This window comes from Pinus tabuliformis, chromosome X (assembly GCF_031772625.1).
Source record: "Pinus tabuliformis cultivar Carrire ecotype Pingquan chromosome X, CPIR1, whole genome shotgun sequence".
NCBI classification, from domain to species: domain Eukaryota; kingdom Viridiplantae; phylum Streptophyta; class Pinopsida; order Pinales; family Pinaceae; genus Pinus; species Pinus tabuliformis.
Window position 1 is genome coordinate 973,965,366 of NC_142308.1, and position 24,057 is coordinate 973,989,422.

Genomic DNA, 24,057 nt, shown 5'->3' on the forward strand with positions numbered 1-24,057 from the left:
CAAAGGATATTTAGTTGTCGAGATAAGTCTTTAGTCACTTCCAGGGCTTCTTTCTTAAATTCATCAATCTTCGGATAACCTTTGAATTTCTCTACCTGTAATTGTAGTTGTGCAATTTGTTCTTCTTTGGCCTTCTTTTCCTGCTGAAGTGCCACTTGAATCTTGCTGAGTTCTTGAGACAACTTTTGTTGTTTTTGGAGAGCCTGTTGATCAATCTTTTGTTTCTCCAGATTTAACTGTTCTTTCAGTTGCTCACTTTGTTGTTTTTGCTGCACTAGTTGTTCCTCAAGCTAACCGATCTTCTGTCGTTCCATTGCCATTTGGTCTTCAAGTTGGGTGATCCTTAGATCCTTTTCTTTGATTAGTTGGCTAACTTCAAAGGCCTTGTCCATTGTAGCGGCTGTATAGGCACCTGCATATTGAGATAACTTAGTTAAATCCTTAGAAGGATTGACTTCTGAGTCTTTCCATACCACATTCATCAGTTCAACTTGAGGATTTGAAAATGGCCCCTGGTCAATTTTCCTCTTTTTTCTCTGTCTTTTGACCACAGCCCTATACTTTGGACTGTAAAATACATCCAGGGGTGGTATCTCCTCAACCTTCAATACAATCTCCTTGGAAGGATTCTCTGGAATTATTTCAATATTGTGTTGAGTGTTAACTATGCTGGTTGCCCCTTCAATTGTAATACTAGTAACAATATGCTCTTGTGTTGTGGGAGATTCTGGTATAATGATGTTTTGGGAGTCATTCTGGTTCTTGATCTGCTAATCGAATTGCTCCCATTCCTTGATTAAGTTGGAATCAATATGCACATCGGTACCTAGGAGCTCGTTGGTCTTTTCATTTGTCTGCTCCTTTTCGGGAATCTTTTTAGTAGTGTATTCTTCACTATAGCCTTGTTGTTGCACCATAGGGGTAGTGTTCAATAAATCCAGAGGTAGTGTTTGTAACCTCTGTGTCCTAAACTACATAAACTTATCTATTTCCCCTTCTCCCAATTTGATTCTTGCTAGATGTTTTACCTGTGAAAATAACTCAGCTAAAGCGAACAAGTCATCATAGTCATCTTCCTCATGTTCAAATTTGGCAACTTTCAGCTGAGTGGTAAAGTTGTAAGCCACTTTGTTTAGATCATATTGTCTCTCAGGAATGACTGCTAACTTCATAATTTTTATCTTCTCTGCTTCTTTCTCGGCATGTTTGAAATCATGCAGTGAGTAAGTACCACAACGGAGAGGAAATGTAGGCCACATTTGTTTCTTGGACTCTTTGAGGTTCCTGGACATTCATTTTTCCGTTATCTGGTAAGCTATTTCTCCGGCCAATAGCTTATCAGGAATGTACAATGGGAGAACATGTGGATCTGTGATGCTGCCAAAAAGTCTGACATGGGTGAACTTTTCTTCACTAAACTAACCACCGATCGATGTTAGGTCAATACTGGCCTCGTCAGATAACCGAGGAGCAAGTTTGTTAAATAGGTCCTGATGGACGAGCAAAATAAAACCATGGAAAATTCTATATATATGATCTTTATAATGGGCCTTCCACAAATACGTATGATAAATTTGAATAGGAGTTGGGTCTTGAGGAGTCGATTTCCAGCCTAGAATGGGGAAATCAGAATTGAAACAAATGGTATCCATGATGTAGGCGCTCATATAGAATGGGGGTATTATCCGAGTAGTTACATACCTATTTCTTCTATAATCAAGGATTTGGTTGGCCATTTTATCTGATAAAATGGTTGCCCAATCCATGATATAAGAGTTAATTGTTGCTTCCATTAAAGGCACCATTTCTATGGAAAATCTAGCTGAATCAGAGGCTCCAAAGAGTCTACATATCATAGCACCAGCATATCAATATGGAGATGCTAAAGACTCAACGGAGTACATACTAGAGGATTCATGCTTATGCTTGTTTGGGAAATGTCTCCATTGCTTGATAGGGTCCGACTCTACCTCGTTCTCCTTGGCAAAAGCTTCTAAAAATGCCTTGTTGTAATGTTTCTAGGGGTCCAACAAATGATACATCTTCTGGACATCTTTTGCCTTAAATGTCCCGAACATCCTTCCATCAGCTGTAAAGAATGCTCTGACGGTTATGTTCATACCCTCTATTACCCATCTCACCAGGTCATTGTATGGTAACACTTTCGCATGGGCTGTTATTCTGTGGAGGAAGGAGCTGGCCAAATCCTTAAGAGTACTTTCTGATTTATCACTTGAACCAACCATTCCTCCTTCTTCTTCAATTTGGGTTGGATCCTTGGCTTCGAGTAGATTATATGAGACCTCCCATGAAGTCCTACCAAGGCCTAGACAGGTAGTATTAGCTACCAGTGCCAACTTTCTTGGTTCATCTTTTGCTATGACGGGGACCTTTGCTTTTCGAAATTTCTTAGACATTTTTGTTGGACTGGTGATTTCAGATTAGCTCTGCAAAATGAAACAAAAGGACGTAACAGTGGAAAAACGTGTTAAGAGCTAATACACAGTGCACAAGACTAATAGCAATTAAGCGTAATAGATGCTATGGATCTATTATATATTAAGTCACCACAGAAGAAATCCTTGAAGGATTCAACCATAACTGCTTCTTAATGATTTCCTTATAACTTTCAACGTGAAACTTTAATGTCGTGATGGTATGTCGCATCGCAAATTTATAACGGTCCTTTTTAGAATGGGTATCGTGACTTCCCGATCGACGATTAGTGATAATCGCATATTGCAGATCAGGAGTTACAAGTGCCATGCTTAAATGGTTCCTCCACATAGTTGCAATTGCGATTAGTGGTGAGCTGCATGGGGAGCGACGGGTTTTAAACTTTAACAAATCGTTTAAATTTCCTTTTATAATTAACTTATCATTTAGACCACGTGCATTTGTAATACTTCATAATTTACTTTTATTGAAAGTGCTATATACGACATTAAAATCGCATCGGAAGATTTCAATGGAACTTTTTTGGGGATTTGTTTTATGATTTTAGCGATGCGCGATAGCGATCGGCTTATCGCATTGAAGGTTTTCCATGGAACACTTGGGACGGCTTCTTAACAAGTAGGGATATGCAATTTCCGATAAAGTTATCGCATCGGCAGATCTTAATGGAACACTTGAAGTCCACCATTGAAATAAAGGATGTGCACGATGCGACATATTCCCTTTATAATTTTTCCTTTGATAAAGCTTTATGATAGGGTTTTATTATGATTCTGATCAGATCGGACTTTCTTAAAAGGACTTTCGTGGGTTCAAAGGATTTGCGAGTTGCGATGAGCGATCTGTAAATACCCTAAAAGCAATTTTTTATATGACCTTTTATAAGGATTTATTTCCTTAAAAGCTTTATTGATTCTATTTATAGGGACCCATTTCTTATTAAAGATTTATATGAAAAATTTTGAAATGGGGAGGGTTGTTGTAATAGCATAACAATTGGTGATTCACTGGGAGAAATAGTTATCTCTGAAAAGTAATGTAATATCTAAAACTTTCTTAATTGGAAACGATTGAGGACAAAGAAAACCATCTAAGAATAGCTAAATAAAAATTAACACTGAATAAAATAACAATTTTCTGTAACTTCTTTTACAATCCCTTAAAAATAAAAACATTTTGGGTTTCTTCAAGCTTTGATTGGTTGATAAAGATAAAGTAGGGGGTTTTTCCAACTCAGCCTTAAAATTTACTTTATTGTCATAGGTAGTGCCTCTGCTGCCAGCAAACATCCATAGTCTCGACAGGGTTACCTTTTGACCATCAATCATTCATTGTCCCATCCATCTAAGAGTATAACTTTTAAAAGATAAATTCAAAAAGATATGTTTACATATGTTTTTAATTTTATATTCTTTTATTTTTTAGATTAAAAGCCATTGTCTTGATTTGGGAGCCAGGTGATGACAATGCCATTCACTGGTTGTAATTGAACTGAACAAGCTGGCTCGTAATGAAACCCCTTGTCTTATGATTATAAGTCATTACCCTATTTTGAGATGCAGTATTGGTAATGTCAATTTAATTAGTTTCCTATGATCATGGTAAGAAGGCTCATGATGAGACCTCTTATCTTTTATATCAGACATATTTTAGAATTACACTCTGAAAAATCATAAACTTAGTGGATGGGGTGAATGACTTTCTCCTTAAGATTTTATGGATGACAATTTTTAGAGTTATGGATGCTAAGTTGGGAAAGGTCTTTACTTTCTACAAATAACCTCTCTTAACTTTATAAAACTTAGAATGATTTACAGTATTTTCAAGATTTTGGAAGATTTCACAAACTTTAAAGAGGTTCTCAGAGTTTCATGTTTTATCCAACTTTCTGAAACTGTAATCATTTCCTTAAAAGTTTCCACCTATTGAAAGCAAGTATTCACAATATTCTCTCAAAGAGCTTTTCAATAGTAAAAAGCCAATGGAAGACTATTTACAACATTATTTTCTAAAATAAACAAACTTGCATAAAGAATATATACAAGTAAGAAGGGGTTACCTCTTTAAAAAAATAATTTCTTTAAGATAAGCCCATTTACAGGAAGAGAATCTCTCTTTCCTGTTAATTCTTGCAGTATGAACGTTAATGAGCTTATCTTTTCAATGATTTGAAATAGCCCAAGCCACATCTTTTGAAATTTGGTATGTTTACCTTTGTCTTCATGTGCTTTGTCCCATTTCAACACGAGATCACCAATTTGTAATGTTTTTGAACCAGTAGAACTTGCATCAAAAGAATATTTAATGACTTGTTGAAGTTTAGCATGAGTGATTTTGGCCTTTTCTCTTTCTTCATCTAATTTCAGGATTTGATCAAATCTTAATTGGATAGAGGAAGAAGGAGTCTTCTATGAATTGTATTAGGGCTAGAGATGAGAGTGTTAAATTTGAAGGTATTACAGCTTCTTTCCCATACACTAAGTTAAAAGGAGAAGTACCTATTGAGGACTTCTGAGTTATGTGATCTGCCCATAATGAAAATATTAAATATTTATGCCAATTCTTTTTATTTTGATCAACAGTTCTTTTAATAATATTAATGAGATTCTTATTAGTTGACTCTGCCAAACCATTACCTTGAGGATAGTAATTTGCAGAATATTTTAATTTAAAACCTCTCTTAAGAGAAAATTCAACTATACTATTTCCATAAAAATAAGATGCATTATCAAAAATGAGGGCATTAGATACAACAAACCTAGTAATTATGAATTGATCAATGAATCAATGATTGCATCAAAATTGGCTACCTTTAATGGAATTGCTTCTATCCAATTTGTGAAGTAGTCTGTGGCTGTAAGGTGTATCTATGTTGCTTGGAAGAATGTGGAACAATCTCTCCTATGATATCAAGCCCCTACTATTCAGATGGTTGCTTAATGTTTACTGGTCGTAAAGGAAAGGTTGGTTTCCTTTGTCTCCCACTACAAGATTGGCATATCTTACATTTCCTGACATAATCATGGGCATCTTTAAACAAAGTGGGCCAATAATATCCAGCATGTATTATCTTGTGAGCTGTAGTATCTCCTCCAAAATGTCCACCTGCTAGACCATCATGTAATTCCTACAAAACTTTTTTTACTTCAGTTTTTTCAAGGCATCTTAATAAAATTGAATCATAATTTCTTATAAATAACACATCATCAATGATTTCGAAGTGTTTTACTTTTAATCTTAAGGCACATTTGTTTTTGTAACTGAAATTAGGGGGAGCATATCCATTTTTCAAGTAAAAGGTCAAATCAGCATACTGAGATTCAGAATTTATGATACTTATCTCGTTCGTTCACTTGAAGAGTATTACCTGAATCATCTTGTTTTGGAATATTTGAAGCTCCTGCTAGTAACCTGCAAAAACCTTGTCCTCTAACAATTTTCGCTAGTTTAATATCAATATCATACCCTTGTAAGGTTGTTACCCAGTTAGCTCTTTTCTCTCCTACTTCCCTTTGAACTAGCAATTGCCTCACTGCAGAGAATGGGACTCTTACTTTTGTGTATGTTTTTAGGAGGAATGGTCTAAAGTGTTTGATGGATTTAAACACAACGAAAGCTTGTTTTTCAACTTCTGAATAGTTGAGTTCAACACCTTGTAAATTGGAACTAAAGAAGGATATAGGTGCTTCTACTTGTTGATCATTGATTTGTGTTAAGACAGCAGCATAAGATGTTTCAGTGGCCAAAGTATACAAAATAAAATGATTAGAAGAATTTAGAGTATTCAATGTAGGAGCATTAATGGTTGCCTGTTTCATTGAGTCAAAGGTTTCTTTTTCATTATGTCCCCATTTGAAAACTGAATTTTTCTTAATTATAGTTTGTAAAGGCGAGAATATATGAGAAAAATCAGGAACAAATCTTTTTACAAAATTTATCTGTCCCAAAAATGATTGCATTGATTTCTTATTATGTGGCAAAGGAATATCAGAAATCTCTTTTATCCTATCTGGATCAATGTATATGCCATCTTTAGATACAATAAATCCTAAGAGTTTACATTCATCAAGAGCGAAGAATGATTTCTTGGGATTTAAAGAAATCCCATACCTTTTACATCGTTCAAAAATCTATTTTAAATCATGTAAATGATTGGCCCTTTTCTTGGAAAAGATAGTTATGTCGTCTAAGTAAACAACAACTGACCTATTGATCGAACCTTTGAAGGCTATATCCATGGCTCGTTGGAAAGTAGCTCCAGCATTTATCAAACCAAAAGGCATTTTCTGATAAGCATATGTTCCCCATTTAGTTCTAAATGTAGTTTTTAGTCTATCATCTAGATGAACCAGTATCGGATTGTATCTTGACAAACCATCAAGAAATGACATTAACTATGAACCACCTACTGATTGAAGTATCTGTTCCATTGTTGACAATGGGAAATTATCTTTTTGACATGCCTTATTGATATTTCTAAAATCTATGCAAATCCTAATATCACCATTCTTTTTCCTTATAGGTACCAAGTTTGAAACCCATTTAGAATGTCTGACCGAGAAAATTATTTTGGCTTTAAGAAGTTTATTCAACTCTGCTTTGATTTAACTTTCAAGATTTGGGTGAATTTTCCTTAGCTTTTGTTGTACAGGTTTCTCATCATAAATCATTGGAATTGTGTGTTGAATGATAGAAGTATCATAAGTTTTCATATCTTCGTAATTCCAAGCAAAAACATTTTTGTATTTGTTTAATAATCTGATGAAAGCAAATCTTTCCTCTGATGTGAGTTCAAGTCCTAGGTTGACATTTTATGGTTTGGCCTCAGTGCCAAGATTTACTAATTCAAACCTTAAAGTAGAACTTTGAAGTTTTTCATTAGTGACCTTTTTGAATCTATCTTTGATATCATAGAGATCTTCTAGCTTGACCACAGATTTAGGAATAGAGTTCTTATTGAGTATTTGTTTTAATTGAAGATCATGATCGCTTTCATCGATAATTTGGTCATCATAAGATTTTTCAGAAGTCAAGAAATTTAAGATGTATTCATCATGCTTAAAAACTCGTCAATTGGTGACATTATCTGAGACAGATGGTCGAAAAATTAATTCAATTGAAAACCTATCTGGACTATAATCCTCAGATGGAGGGAGTTTAGAAGCAACGCTAGCCTATAAATCAGTTGTTGCATTCTGAGATCTAGGAATAGGAGAAATGTTAAATGCCAAAAAATGATTTATGAGATCTTGAACAAGGGATTGATAATGTTTGAGATGACCTGAGAGACAATGAATAGTATTCCTTACTTGTTTGATGACAATTTCAGAATCACCAAAAACTTTCAGATATTGGATATTCAGGCCTATTGCTTTATAGAGCCCTTGAATCAATGCCTCATATTCTGCAGTGTTATTGGTACACTCAAATTCTAGTCTACATGATAGCATCATTTTTTCCCCTTCTGGACTAACTAAATACACCATGCTCCTACACTGTCATTGGATTTTGATCCATCAAAATATAAAGACCAAAATAAAGGCTTATCTATAGATTTATTTACAAGTTCATCAGCAATACTAACACATCTTGAGGTATCAGTATGAGAGAAATTTTCAATTTGTGATGTGAAACTATTAATAGTAAAAGGTGATTGTTGAGCATTAAAATTTCCAAAGAATGGCTCAGCTGAGTAATTTCCGAGAATGTTATTATTGAAAGCCAGAGGTTGGTTTTCTTGTTCAAACTCTGTCACTGTATGAGTCATGTGTTTTTCCCGATCTATTTTGATTTGAATTGGTTTCCCTTTATAGGGAAGCCACATGTGAGACCAATCAGTAGAAATGTAACCATGGAGTTTCTCAGACCAATCCTTGCTTAGAATTAAACCATAAAACTCAAGGATTTCAGCAATCAATATATCAATTCTTTGAACTATTCTGGGATCAAACGATAACCTAATAGTAACTGAATTAATCTCTCCTAAAACTTGCACTTTAGTCCGATCTAATTGAACAATATGAACTGCAGATTTCTGGGGCTCAATGTTTAATTTGGAGCAAACTGAGGCTGGCATTATGTTTGATGAAGCCCCTAAATCTATCAGGCAGTTATGCAGATTTCTATTATAGATCTCATAAGTCAAGAGAAAAGGAGGAGTATGAGAATTAGACCTATCTCCGATCAAAACAGCATCAGTAGCATCTACCTTATCCGATGGTGGTTTACCTGATCCTTTAGCCGCCTTGGATAATACATCGGTTGGAAGAGGAGAAGAAGGTACTGCATTTAACTCTTTAACTAACAATTTCTATTGATGTTTGAGCTTGCTAAGTTCATGTAAAGAAATATTTTCTCGAGTCGTATTCATGTCTTCCACGATGCTGTAATCCATAGAGTCAGAGACTACTAATGTTTTAGATGATGAGGGTGGACTGGAGGATGATGGTTGATTTTGGGTAGGAACAATTGGTTTTTTCTTCATGGGAGCTTTGTCTTTAGTAAGAGGGTTTGAATTTTCTTCTTTGGATTTGTTTGAATAGGTTTTGCTACATTTTTACTTCTAGTATTTACTGGGAGAGCTTCCTGTTCACTTTCATTATCAGAGTTAGGCAAGATAAAGTCCCACATTCTATGACATTCAACTATTTCATCTTCTTCCATTTCTTCCGATGATAAAACTGTGTCTTCATCTTCATCATTGTCTAGATCTGATTCTACATTAGATATAGCATTAAGTGGTTTAGGCTCAGTTGGCTTATTTCTTTTGAAGTTCCTAAATGGTTTTTTTAGTAGAAGCTTCAGCTACCTGCTTTTTTATTTCCACCATTTCATTGGACATAGTTTTTAGAACTTTTTGTAAACCTTCCATGTCATATGGGTCTTTAATTGCTTTCTTTTTCGAATCATCTTTAAAGGTAACTTTTTTGGATTTTCTTTCTTCAAAAGCGTTTTTGTTTTCTAACGCAAGGATACGTTTTTCACAGTAATCGCTTCCTTCATATTTTCTGCTAATGTGGGTTTAGTAGCTCTATCAACAAAGATGGCTATATTTGAAGGCAAGGCACAAATATACCATTCGCTTTGGACTTCTTCACTAGGCTTGGATGTGGTAGAAATTTTATTTAACAGCTTATTAAATTGCGAGTTGAAGTCTTTGATAGGTTCCTTTGATTTAGATTTCAGATTGGAGAGATCATTAATCAAAGTAGTTGTAGACCTATCATCTCCAAACTTAGTTAGAAACTGCTCTTGAAAAGCATCCCAGCTATTGATGGATCTTGGTGGTAATGAAAAATACCACGATCCAGCTGCTCCTTACAGAGTGTGTGGAAATAGCCTAACAACAACGTCTTCTTCTGTTACCCCATTCAAGTTTATTGATATCATAAAATTATTTATATGTTCTTCTGCTAATATGCCAATGTCAGGATTAAATTTTGGTAACCATTTTTCAGGATGGGCCGGTAATTGACTCAAAGGCGCAGGCATTACGACTGCTCCTGGATTTGTCCATGGCCTTGGTTAGGGTTGATTATGTGCCATCATTGAGCTAACAGTAGAAGAGGGTGAAGAAACAGTTGAAAGTGATTGGGTAGAGGATGTTGGAGTATTTGTACCCTTTTGGACTATGATTTGGAGTTGTGAAACAGATGGATGACTTTGCAATGGTTTAGATGGAATAGATGATGATGAGGAAAGAGTCTCATTGTCAGACTCTAAAGGTGTCTGCCTAGCTCTTTTTCGACTTGGCAAAGGGAATTCAGTTGGTGGAATACCAAGCTTTTCACTCTGTGATCTAGTAAGAGGCTAGGATGGAATATATTCCGAAGTCACACTGCCTTGGGATAGCTTAGACTCTTATTGGGGTATTGAAAATTCTTGGAGTTTATGAATCAAAGACTGAACTTCAGGAGATTCAAGAGAAGAATTGTCTAGTGTGTTTAGGGTTTTAGCAGTGGGTGTTGTATTTCTCTTTTCAGCTTCTTCCCTAAGAATCTAAGACTTAGAATGCGAAGGAGAAGTTGGAGGAGATGGTGAGGGAGTTTTACTCTTGGAATGGCCTGTGGATTTAGATTTACTCGCCATTCATAGTTCGGCCCTCCTTCTAGTGCCAAAAATGTTGATGCCTCTAAAATCCTAGCACCAACATTTGGGATAACCAACCAGTCCGAACCTTAGTACAACTCCTTTTTCGTTTGGTATGGTGACTCCAACTGGATATTATGGGACCAGTTTCCCAGTAATGTATGATTTGATGGATGATTGTTTTGTAATGTATAATGAAGATGATAAGTGTTTTAACCTACAACTCAAAAATATACAAATATACTTATATAACCCGGGTATTATATAAACAATGTGATTTCTGGTTATTCCTAACAGATAAATAATCATATAGATGGCTTACTTATCAATAGAACGATGCATTAATATATAATGATTACTTTGTTTAAGAAATTAAACAAAGTAATTATAAAAACATATCGAATTCATAACAATGTATATCACTGACATATATCTTTGAAATATAACAATTCTAAATCTTCAGAAATGATATAATGAAGAATTGTTGGAAAAGCATACATATATCAACAATAGCAGTTTTTTAAAAGGAATGCTTCATCACATAAGAAAACAAGACAAAAGAACAGTGATAGAAATACCGCATGCATTTGAGTCTTGCCATGTAAATAACACTCCGATTCCACTTTCTTATTTAAGAAAACCTCCAGGAGATGCAAAAGTGCAGGTCTTGAAAAAGTTTCTTCACAAAAATATGAAACCTTGATCCACTACTAATAAAATATATTCAAAAGTACAAAAGTGCAACTTCTCAAGTCAAATTTTATACAAATTGAGGACCCTTTCTTAAAAGGCATGAAAGGGTAAATAATAAAATAAAAACTAACTGTCAATAAAAATCGCTTTGAGTTGTGGAAACTGAAAACATGCAAATCTAGGATTTGATTTATGAAAATAAAAGTGCGATAGCCTTTGAACTGATTCATTGTATCTACTTCTTCTATTGCTCTTGCAGCTGATAAATTGAGAGCATTTTCTGAATTTCCAGAGGATGACTCAACCTGGAATGTAGTTGACCTGTGTATGTGGCATTTGAAAGCTCGGGAACCATGCAACTGACAAAGTCGGCAAGGCATTTGGTGGCCATTTGCTGGCTGTGCGGCTTGACTAGGAAAAACCAAAATGCATCCCAAATCAAGTTTTTCACTTTGTCAATTTCTTCCTCTGCTGGCCAGATCCTGTCTCCATTGATTTTCTAGCGCTTTCGCCTTCGGGAGCTTTCCTAGGGAGCAATCAGAGATCAAGTTAGCTCCATATAAGCTATCATTTACCAACTCGATCACACTGTTCATCATAGCCCTGGCTCTGGAAGTAGCCCTTTTGGCCTCTATTAACTGTGATTCCCACTCTGAAAATAAGAGTGTGATTCTTGGATTTTCGGTAGATCAGTAACCATGCCTTCTTCTGTACTTTGCCAAGAGAGAAATCTTGTGACCTTATCATCTGCCTCTTCAAATTCTAATCTGGTGTCAACTGCCTGTTCAATGAGTGATGCAGTGATGATGCACAATGGGTCAACCAATGATATTTTGTGGCAAAGGATATTTAGTTGCCAAGATAAGGCTTTAGTCACTTCTAGGGCTTCTTTCTTGAATTCATCAATCTTCGGATAACCTTTGAATTTCTCTACCTGTAATTGCAGTTGTGCGATTTGTTCTTCTTTGGCCTTCTTTTCCTGCTAAAGTGCCACTTCAATCTTGCTAAGTTCTTGAGACAACTTTTGTTGTTTCTGGAGAGCCTGCTGATCGATCTTTTGTTTCTCCAGATTTAACTGTTCTTTCAGTTGCTCATTCTGTTGTTTTTGCTCCACTAGTTGTTGCTCAAGCTGACCGATCTTCTATTGTTCCACTGTCGTTTGCTCTTCAAGTTGGGTGATCCTTAGATTCTTTTCTTTGATCAGTTGGCTAACTTCAGAGGCCTTGTCCATTGTAGCGACTGTATAGGCACCTGCATATTGAGATAACTTATTTGAATCCTTAGAAGGATTGACTTCTAAGTCTTTCCATACCACATTCATCAGTTTAGTTTGAGGAGTTGAGAATGGTCCCTGGTCAATTTTCCTATTTTTTCTTTGTCTTTTGACCACAGCCCTATGCTTTGGATAGTAAAATACATCCAAGGGTGGTATCTCCTCAACCTTTAATACAATCTCCTCGCAAGGATTCTATGGAATTATTTCAATATCGTGGTGAGTGTTAACTGTGATGATTGTCGGTTCAATTGTAATACTAGTAATAATAGGCTCCTGTGTTGCGGGTGATTCTGGTATAATGATGTTTTGGGAGTCATTCTGGTTCTTGATCTGCTAATCGAATTGCTCCCATTCCTTGATTAAGTTGGAATCAATATGCACATCGGTATCTAGGAGCTTGCTGGTCTTTTCATTTGTCTGCTCCTTTTCGGGAATCTTTTCAGTAGTGTGTTCTTCACTATGGCCTTCTTGCTGCACCATAGGGGTAGTGTTCCATAAATCCAGAGGTAGTGTTTGTAACCTCTGTGTCCTGAACTACATAAACTTATCTCTCTCCACTGCTCCCAATTTGATTCTTGCTAGATGTTTTACCTGTGAAAACAACTCAGCCAAAGAGAACAAGTCATCATGTCATCTTCCTCATGTTCAAATTTGGCAACTTTCAGCTGAGTGGTAAAGTTGTAAGCCACTTTGTTTGGATCATACTGTCTCTTAGGAATGATTGCTAACTTCAGAATTTTTATCTTCTCTGCTTCTTTCTCAGCATGTTTGAAATCATGCAGTGAGTAAGTACCACAGCAGAGAGGAAATGTAGGCCACATTTGTTTCTTGGACTCTTTGAGGTTCCTGGACATTCATTTTTCCGTTATCTGGTAAGCTATTTCTCCGGCCAATAGCTTATCAGGAATGTACAATGGGAGAACATGTGGATCTGTGATGCTGCCAAAAAGTCTGACATGGGTGAAATTTTCTTCACTGAACCAACCACCAATTGATGTTAGGTCATTGCTGGCCTTGTTGGATAACCGAGGAGCAGGTCTGTTGAATATAGCCTGATGGACAGGCAAAATAAAACCATGGCAAGTTCTATATATATGATCTTTATAATGGGCCTTCCACAAATACTTATGATAAATGTGAATAGGAGTTGGGTCTTGAGGAGTCCATTTCCAACCTAGAATGGGGGAATCAAAATTGAAACAGATGGTCTCCATGATGTAGGCGCTCATATAGAATGGGGGTATTATCCGAGTAGTTAGATACCTATTTCTTCTATAATCAAGGATTTGGTTGGCCATTTTATCTGATAAAATGGTTGCCCAATCCATGATATAAGAGTTAATTGCTGCTTCCACTAAAGGCACCATTTCTATGGAAAATCTAGTTGAATCAGAGGCTCCAAAGAGTCTACATATCATAGCACTAGCATAGCAATAGCGAGATGCTAAAGATTCCACGAAGTACAAACAAGAGGATTCATGCTTATGCTTGTTTGGGAAATTTCTCCATTGCTTGATAGGGTCTGACTCTACCTCGTTCTCCTTGGCGAAAGCTTCTAAAAATTCCTTGTTGTAATGTTTCTGGGGGTCCAGCAAATGATACATCTTCTAGACATCTTCTGCCTTGAATATCCCGAACATCCTTCCATCGGCTGTAGAGAATGCTCTGTCGGTTATGTTGATACTCTCAATTACCCATCTCACCAAGTCATTGTATGGTAACACTTTCGCAAGGGCTGTTATTCTGTGGAGGAAGGAGCTGGCCAAATCCTTAAGAGTACTTTCTGATTTACCACTTGAACCAACTGTTCCTCCTTCTTCTTCAATTTGGGTTGGATCCTTGGTTTCGAGTAGATTATATATGTCCTCCCATGAAGTCCTGCCAAGGCCTAGACAAGTAGTATCAGCAATCAGCGCCAACTTTGCTGGTTTATCTTTCGCTATGACGGGGACCTTTGCTTTCCGAGATTTCTTAGACATTTTTGCTGGACTGGTGATTTCAGATTAACTCTGCAAAATGAAACAGAAGGACGTAACAGTGGAAAAGCTTGTCAAGAGCTAATACACAGAGCACAGGACTAATAGTAATTAAGCGTAATAGATGCTACGGATCTATTATATATTAAGTCACCACGGATGAAATCCTTGAAGGATTCAACCATAACTGTTTCTTAATGATTTCCCCGTAACTTCCAACGTGAAACTTTAATGTCATGATGGTATGTCGCATCGAAAATTTAAAACAGTCTTTTTTAGAATGGGTATAGTGACTTCCCAATCGGCGATTAGCAATAATCGCATATTGCAGATCGGGAGTTACAAGTGCCATGCTTAAATGGTTCCTCTGCATGGTTGTGATTGAGATCAGTGGTGAGCTGGCATGGGGAGCGGCAGGTTTTAAACTTTGACAAGTCTTTTAAATTTCCTTTTATAATTAACTTATCATTTAGACTGCATGCATTTGTAATACTTCGTAATTTACTTATATCGAAAGCGCTATATACCACAATAAAATCGCATCGGAAGATTTCAATAGAACTTTTTTGGGGATGTGTTTTATGATTTTAGCAATGTGTGATAGTGATCAGCGTATCGCATTGGAGGTTTTCCACGGAACACTTGGGACAGCTTCTTAACAAGTAGCGATATGCGATTTCCAATAAAGTTATCGCATCAGCGGATCTTAATGGAACACTTGAAATCCACCATTGAAAGAAAGGATGTGCACGATGCGACATATTCCCTTTATAATTTTTCTTTCGATAAAGCTTTATGATAGGGTTTTATTATGATTCTGATCAAATCGGACTTTCTTAAAAGGACTTTCATGGGTTCAAAGGATTTGCGAGTTGCAATGAGCGATCTTTAAATACTCTAAAAGCAATTTTTTATATGCCCTTTTATAAGGATTTATTTTCTTAAAAGCTTTATTGATTCTATTTATATCCTAAAGGGGACCCATTTCTTATTAAAGATTTATATGAAAAATTTTGAAATGGGGAGGGTTGTTGTAATAGCAAAATAGGTGGGTGGGTAGGTTGGGGGGGGGGGTACCTTCAAAAATAAGTGGTTCTAAGAAGTAAACATAAAATAAAGTGCATTAGAGAAAAAAAAGAGAAGATAAGGTAGGTCATGGGTGAGCATGTGGGTATGAAGAAGTTCTAGAAAGACATCTATAAAATGAGGTTTTGAGCTCATGTTTTGAGGAAATTTGTGGTACAGGATTGTGCTGGGGATTAAGAGCTTTGTCATAAGAAGCACAACCTAGAGGTGTACATGAAATGTGGGGGTGGGAGTGGGGTGCGGGTGAGAGCAGGGTGAGGAGGGGAACCTTGAAAAATAATGGGTTCTAAGAAGTAAACATAAAAGGAAGTGCATTAGAGCAAAGAAAGAGAAGGTAAGGTAGGTCATGGGTGAGCATGTGGGTATGAAGAAGACTACCTCTATAATGGAGAAAGTCCTAACAGGGAACTTTGTTAAGAAATCATTGTTGTTATATTCTCCACATTCATGGATGGAGAAGGTATGGTTAGGGTTTTATGGTGTACCTTGAAGTTTCATATCCTAATTTATAGTTGGTTTGCCTTGGAGTTTAAATCTGAGGCTAATGTCAAAAATGTATTAGCAAGAAAATGGTGTTGGTGTACACCATTACTACATTTGGAGAAGTGAATGCCAGGTTTTAATTCTAGAAGGAAAAAAGGTTTGCTCAACTAATATGGGTGAAACTTCCAGGTCTTTCCATGGAACTTTGGAACAAAGAAGCTTTAAAGGCATTGGGAGATGGTCTAAGGCAAGTTCATAGATACAAGAGTGAATTTATAGTCCAAAGTTGATAAGAAAGTTGTTAATATTGGTGGAATTGGACCTTCGAGAGGGTCTTCTAGAGGAAATCAAGATAGGATGAGGTAAATGGAAGTTTATGCAATCATTGGACTATTGGAAATTTTCATTTATATGCCTGAATTGTCAATTCACTGGAAATGTTTGGAAATATTATCCAAGATCAATTAGAATGTGGGTTTAGAGGAAAGTAGAAAGAGCTCCAATATATATTTTGAAAGGTGAAGGGCCCATTGTTAGATAAGTTGAAGCCAAAGGTGGTATGCAATTCATCTAAGAGGTAGGTAGCATAGAAAAGGATAAAGCAAAGGGAGAAGTTGTAGCTAAAGAATGATTTTTGGAGGATGAAAGAAAAGTCCCATTGTCAAAGAACGGTGAGGTGACACTGATGTCTAATAAAGTAGGTCCAGTGTTCGATTCTACCAAAGAGGCAAAGGAAAATAATAAGTATAATATTCTTCCTTCCATCCTTGAGAAACTTGGGTTACATGAGAAAAAAATCAATGCTTCTCCCAGAAGATTTCTTATAGCGGTAGCTATCTCGTCATCTAAAATTAAGGTTTAATTTGTCTTTTTCTTAAACATTATTAGTGACACATAATCTTTAAAAACCCTCCTCGTATGGCACACACTTCCATAATTTCACATAGGTAACAAACGAACCAATAGATTATGATCACAACACATATTTATTGTTATTGATTGAATTACAATTCAGTAGATGCTTAACCTTAAGGAAGACTCATTTGACACTAGGACACTGTGGTGAAGGATTGTGTACACATTTTAGGAAAAATAGACCAAGTGAACTACAGAGTGGAGGCAACAACAAATCAAGGGAGTGTTTGGTGAAAAGGCAAGTAGATGGTCAAATAAGGAGAGGTTTTGTTCATGAAAATACTTTTTGGAGGTGACTCAAGCCTAGATTTGCAATCCCTTCTACACACAACTGAGAGAGGACAAAGTGAATTTGGGGTTTTCTATTTGCTTTGGTTCTCTAGCATGGATATAACATGCCATTATACTTTCACTCCCAACATGTGGACTTCCTAAGAATTTTGATCAGTAAACTAACATGTATTCCACTAGACAGTGTGTCACAACAAACCTAATATAATATATTGAAATCCAAAATCTATACTATGAGGGTTAACTTTCCTTATATTTATGGATTTATTAATGCATACGATATGTAAATGATAAAAATATAAAAATGATAAAACAATCACTCACAAACCGCAATAACACCAAGATATGACCTGGTAAACCCTTTCGTGAGAAAACCAAGCTGGAAGGTGAGGCTACTATGCTCTCTCTTTCTCTAAATAATAATGCAAATAAAAAGTAGCTATACCTATGTCCAATGAACTACTACAGAAAACAATCCATCTCCCTATCCACTCTCAACTACTCTTCTTTACTATGGAACAAAATGCACTAGAATAGAATCGAACCCCTTTTCCTCTTAGTACCCAATTTATAACACAACTCGATGACCAACTAGGTGTTAAGTTTGGCACATTCAATCCTTGAAATATGTTAAAACTCAACTCTCCTAGAGTCTTATTAATAAGTCCCACGTGGCTAACCCCTTTTCCATAAGTAAAGGGGGATGATGTGTGATCCTCTCAAATTATGTTGGTCAAACATGATAAATCAACTTCTGTGAGGCATAACTTTTGCATCTAAAATCTAATTGACATTATTCTTGCACACTTGGAAAGATATTTGAGTGTATAATAGTGCCAAGGGGTGTGGTATATATATATATATATATATATATATATGGTACCACTAAGGCTTGACTTTCGAGACTACTTTACCTTGGGAAGTGTGAACTACCTTGGAAAGTGTGAAAATGTGGTTGATTGTGAGAATGCTATATATGAGAAATATATGAGAGATACATCACCATCTTTTTGTCAACTTTCCTTTGAGGACTAAGAGTGATGAGAAGTTGGAGTTGAAACTATCCTATTCAAACCAATCTAGAATAATAGGTGATAAATCCAATTCCACTAGGAGGATCTACACTTTAAAGATGGCCCAATTGCTATAGCAATAGTGCCACCAATATCCCACAAATATTGTTGAATATTTCTCCTAGAGGGCTTGTCGAACACTTAGATTTATGTCCTCTTAATGGTAGTTAAGGTTGAGATGAGAATCTCCCCTTTCACATGAATGTTTGTAGTTCAAGCAATAATTGTAAGAACTATTTAATAACCAAACTGTAGCTACAGGTTAGTCTATTAAGCATAAACTATAAGCTAAAGCTATAAAAAAAAGCATAGAAGAATCAATCCAATAAACAGGTATTTTTCTTAAGGGTTTCCCCTCCTATCATGTTAGGGATTGATTATGTCTCTTCACTCCCAGATATTAGAGTGAAACGCGCCCTATATATATATATATATGGTGCCACTAAGGCTTGACCCCTAGCGGAAAGCACTTATTGCATATTATAAAATAATCTCACAGTCAACAACCGCTAATGGGAGGAGGAGCTAGCAATTTTATAAGTTTCATTGCTAATGGCTAGTTCTCTCCTCCATTAAACTACTAATATTTGACTTTTCGTCCACAAAAAATTTGGAGACTAAGTCGACTTATGAGACTGATAATATTTTATTACGTTAAAGAGCTTTAAGTTTTCCCACCAAGTGGGTTGAATTGCCTTCCACAATCCCAAGGAGTCCAACTTTCCACACGAAAATGTCTGGAAGTCAACATAAAGAATAGTCATAGTTGCTCCAACATTCACCTTCAAATTCAACTTGTCTTCGAAATGAAGTTAATCACTTTGGAGATTCCTACCACTTATAGAAGACCAATTACTTGACTTATAATAACTATTTTTAATCCTTATCCTCATCATCCTGGGAATGGTAAATTCCACCACTAGCTATATTGACCTTTCCAAAAACAACTTTTTAATTGACTACTTTTTTATACATTTCTAAGAAACACTTGCACCTCATCGCGATTTATAATGCCCTATCCCACTTGGCCAAGCGTTCCACACTATTTTGTTGCTCTTTGCCCCCCTAGTGCGACACCATATGTTGAATCACCCCAAAGGTCCAAGGCATTGCCATATAGGCTTGGTCAAACCCTTGAAAACTTCGTCAAATCTTGGATCCCCAACGCCCTTGACTATGGCCAAAATAAAACATTTGAAAGAAGGTGCAAGCATCATCGTAAGCTAGACCATCTAGAAGAGATATTCAATGTGAAGAGTGCCAATACATGGGCCATCCACTAGTGACATATCATAGCACAACTATCCGTAAGTGTAACCATAAAGAACAAAACAGGAGCCAAGACATATAATCCACTAAATCAATATGCATCAACATCATGGTGAAGTAAGAGGATCTACAATCATCACTGTGGCCGACCAAAATGTACTATCTCCAAGCAGAAATAGAAGGTCCATCAGCATCCCAACATGTCCCAACATGTCACCTATGTCATTTGACGCAAATCACAAGTTTACCACTCACGTAATATGAGGGGTAACAAGGGTTACTCAAAATCCAATTGTTTAAGCTAACGGTGTATTTGTCCGGCTCACCTTTGAAGGTGTATTATAGCATGCATTCGAAGCAACACCCTTAGTTTTTGTCTTGTCTTAAGATTGCATCTAGTTTGGGTAGCACAATAACTATTTCATATTCTCCACTACGAACTTTTGAAGGGTTATTCTTTCTGAGTTTGCTATTTTGGATCAAATTCCACAGAAACGAATTGTAAACAAGCAAATTCTCAGACATTATCCACTTCTTGGCTATAAAATGTCAACATTATGAACTTCTGCCAAAATCTCTAAATAGCATAGCTTTATTTTACCAGAGAATTTGAGTTTGTAAAAGATTTTAAATTTTATGAAGAAAGAGTATTTCTGGGCCAAGAGTCTCTCTTGAGTCTTTATATTCAGCCTTGCTTGAGAACTCATCCATTAAAGCTATCCATGTGACTTGCATTTCAATATCAAAGTGGGAGGAATATCTATCAACTATTACATGGGAGTACCCTCACACTAGCAGTTTAGAATCCCTCTTGCATCCATGTCTTTTGAATCGCATATCGTCATATATCCTTAGCCTCATTCTTTCTCGACCTTATCTCTCTTCTTAATAATTACCTTTTCCTCTCCTTACAGTGTTCTAAGTTTTAGTTTCTGATTGTGAAAATAGCTAACCATTAAAACCCGGAATTTTCCCATCAACTCTCAAATTTTAATCCTCTTACAACCATATAACACTACAATTTAAAAGGAATCGCTTATACTCATCATGACCTTTCCCTCTTCAATAGTAGCAACCTTGAATATCATGTGCTAGAACAAACCTTTTATTTCAACTTATGTTACATATGGCTTCTGACCTGTTTTATGTTTTTCTCTTGGTGGTTGATCCCACAGACTTGTCTAGACCTCTGCAGAATTAGTTCAAGATGGGAAAATAAAGTTCTCCCTCTCTGATGCAAAGACTAAAGTCGAATCTCCTTGCCTTCATGACAAGGATGAACTGGTCACTATTGTATGCTCTTTGCTGGGACTGATGGAAGATTTTTCACAAGAATTGATCATCCTCCTTCCAACTTGAGCACTGGATGAAGAGAAACCCATTCTACATGGACTAAATTTTTACATTGCTCTTTTAAATGAAAATAAATACATCATAAGCATTCATTTGATGATAAATTCTCAACGATGAACAAGGTGTCTTGTGAATATAATAATGCTCCTTATATCTAGATGACTTGCATACAATTATCGGTAACAAGAATGAATCCCCACATTGATTTGTTCCATTAAGGCCAAATAATTACAGCAAATCTCCATGCACTTCAAACATTACACTGCTTTAAAAAGTCAAAATAAACAGAGTCCTTTGCTTCGATGGAATGATAACAACATGCAACAAATTGCTATAAGCCAAACCTGGAGCAATAATCCCTTGCTTCATCTTGCATCACCTATAATCCCCACAAGAGAACTGTCCTCTGAAATCACAGAAATGGTTGACATCATTCACAACGATCTCTCATGCAAAAATCTTGGAAATGAACTTGGTTGCCTAGCGGTAAACAATCAAAGATTCTTGATAACTTGAATCACTGCTCCCAAGGGGATGTGTTTGCTAGACTAAATGTAATTGCTAGTTTTTCACTATGGTAACAAAGAATTTTGTTTTTCTTGTCCTCCCTGGTATCATTCAATACAAACCTTTTATCTGGAACATACACCGCTTCTTTCATATCCCAAGTTAGTCTCCCCAACTCTATAGATTTTCTGCATTTGTTGGTGTGATGTGTCTCCTTCAAGGAAAGCATGCACTTGTTTATTGACCTCAATCCAACTGCAACCAGGTGTCTTGTTTATGCCTCTGTTTCTCTTCATTTTTCATACCTTTTCAATGTCACCCCACCTGCCAAGTGTAGCATACATATTTGACAGAAGGATATAAGGTGCTATGTTTTCAGGGTCCAATTCAAAAATATGTTCAGCCACTCTTTTAGCTAGATGTAAGTTGTTATGTATTCTACAAGAACTCAACAAACAAATCCACACAACAGCATTTGGTTTTATTGGCATCCTAATGATTAAGTCTTCTGCTTCATCAAGACGCCCAGCACAGCCGAGAAGGTCAACCATGCATACATAGTGTTAGTGTTCAATTGCAGGTGCGATGTGATAATGTTCTCTCATGCAATTGAAGTGAAAATAGCCCTCATCCTCCAGACCTGCATGCCTGCATGCAGACAAAACACTAGCTAAGGTGATGTGATCTGGGGTCATGTCAGATTGTTTCATTTGCTCAAAGAGTTCTAGGGCCTCCTTCCCACAACCATTCATGGCATATCCTCCAATCATTGCATTCCATGAGACGACAGCTCGAGGATGCAATTTGTCAAATAGTTCCCTTGCCTTTTCTATGCTCCCACATTGTGCATACATGTCTACAAGGGCAGTCATCACAAAGACATCAGACTGATATCCACTTCTAATTGTTTTTCATGGATCTCCGTTCCCTGCTCCAAAGTAGCTAATTTCGCACAAGCCTGAAGAATACTGGCATACGTTTTTGAGTTTGGCGTTGCACCCACTAATTCCATTTGTCGGAAAAGCTTCAGGGCCTTCTCACCATGACCATTCTGTGTGAATCCCGCAATTATCGCATTCCATGAAACCAAGTTTGGTTGAGGCATTTCCCGAAAGAGTTCCAGAGCCTCATTGACAAACCCATTTTGTGCATATCCCGTAATAATTGCATTCCATGAAACCACATCCCTTTGAGGCATTTCATTAAAAAGTGTCAGGGCCTCATCAACAAACCCCTTCTGTGCAAATCCAGTAATCATCGCATTCCATGAAGCCACATTCGGTTCAAGCATTTCCTTGAAGAGCTCGAAGGCCTTGCCAACAAAACCGTTCCGTGCAAGTCCTGCAACCATTGCACTCTACGAGATGGCATCTCCTTGAGGCATTTCCCTAAAAAGATACAAATCCTCATCAACAAGCCCGACCTGTATGCATCCCGCAATTATCGCAGTCCAAGAGACAATATCTCGTTGATGCATTTTGTCAAACAATTTGCGTGCCTTCTCCATTTGTCCACATTTTCCATACATGTCTACAAGGGCATTAGCAACGGAAAGATCGGACTCAAATCCACTTCTTATAATTTCTTTACGGATTTTTATGCCCTGTTCTAGTGAAACCAATTCGAACACGCTGAAAGAACGCCTGAGAAAACAAAGGGATCGGGTTGGCAGCCTCTTCGTCGCATTCTGCGAAACAATGCCAATGCCTCTTCAGCAGGATCATGCCTTGCATAAGCTGCAATCATGATTGCCCATGAGCACACATCTCTTTCAGTCATTTGGTCAAAAACTCTGCCAGCGTCCACAAGACTTCCACACTTGACACACACGTTCAATAATGTGTTGTGAGAAAGTATGTCTCCCGTGAATCCACTCTCTTCCACGTGACAGTGGACTCGTTTGGCATCTGATAAGGATTTCTTTCGAATGCGGCCTTGCAAGAGACAGACATATGCAGAAGACTATAGGGTTATACCCTTATTGTGCAAAATATCGAGTGTCTCCTTCAAACGACCATGTTTAGAGAGTGTTTTGACATCGACAGCAGAGGTGTGGATTACATTGTGATTACATTGTATAGTATGTGCAAATTGCTTAAGGATCGTGTTAATACTCTTTGTTTTTCGGGGATTCGCGTATTCAATTTCCTTTATTCGGATTTGAGTTCTGCTGATTCTACTCATTTAATTGCAGAAACCACGAAGTTGCTCCCTGCTGCCAACCATGGAATGCAGTCTAGTAGTCGTAGTGCACCAGTCCAAAAAGAAAAAAATTGGTACAGAATTCTAGTAGGGTTCGCGGATTTGAAGACAAAGTTCTGCTCAAATATGTTTGAGAGAAGAGCGCCTGTAAAAGGGTTATTGTTTCAGAAGGGAACAGGCTAAACTGGTTAGTAGTTTCGAATCTGAATGTTTGATTCGATCAGATTGTTTGTGATTAATGGAATCAACCATTGGTGTTAAACAAGGTTGTACAATGTTCCCTACCTTCTTTGGGATTTATATTGATTTATATTGATGAGTGGGAGGCATTCCTATACCAGCATATTTGGGATTTATATTGATGAGTGGGAGGCATTCTTATACCAGC

General features: G+C 36.8%; 1 pseudogene; it reads right to left on the reverse strand.

Moving 5' to 3' along the window:
• Nucleotides 1-21,161: 21,161 nt before the first annotated feature.
• Nucleotides 21,162-23,651, reverse strand: LOC149142983 (pentatricopeptide repeat-containing protein At2g13600 pseudogene; annotated as a pseudogene).
• Between the last annotated feature and the right edge of the window lie 406 nt (nt 23,652-24,057).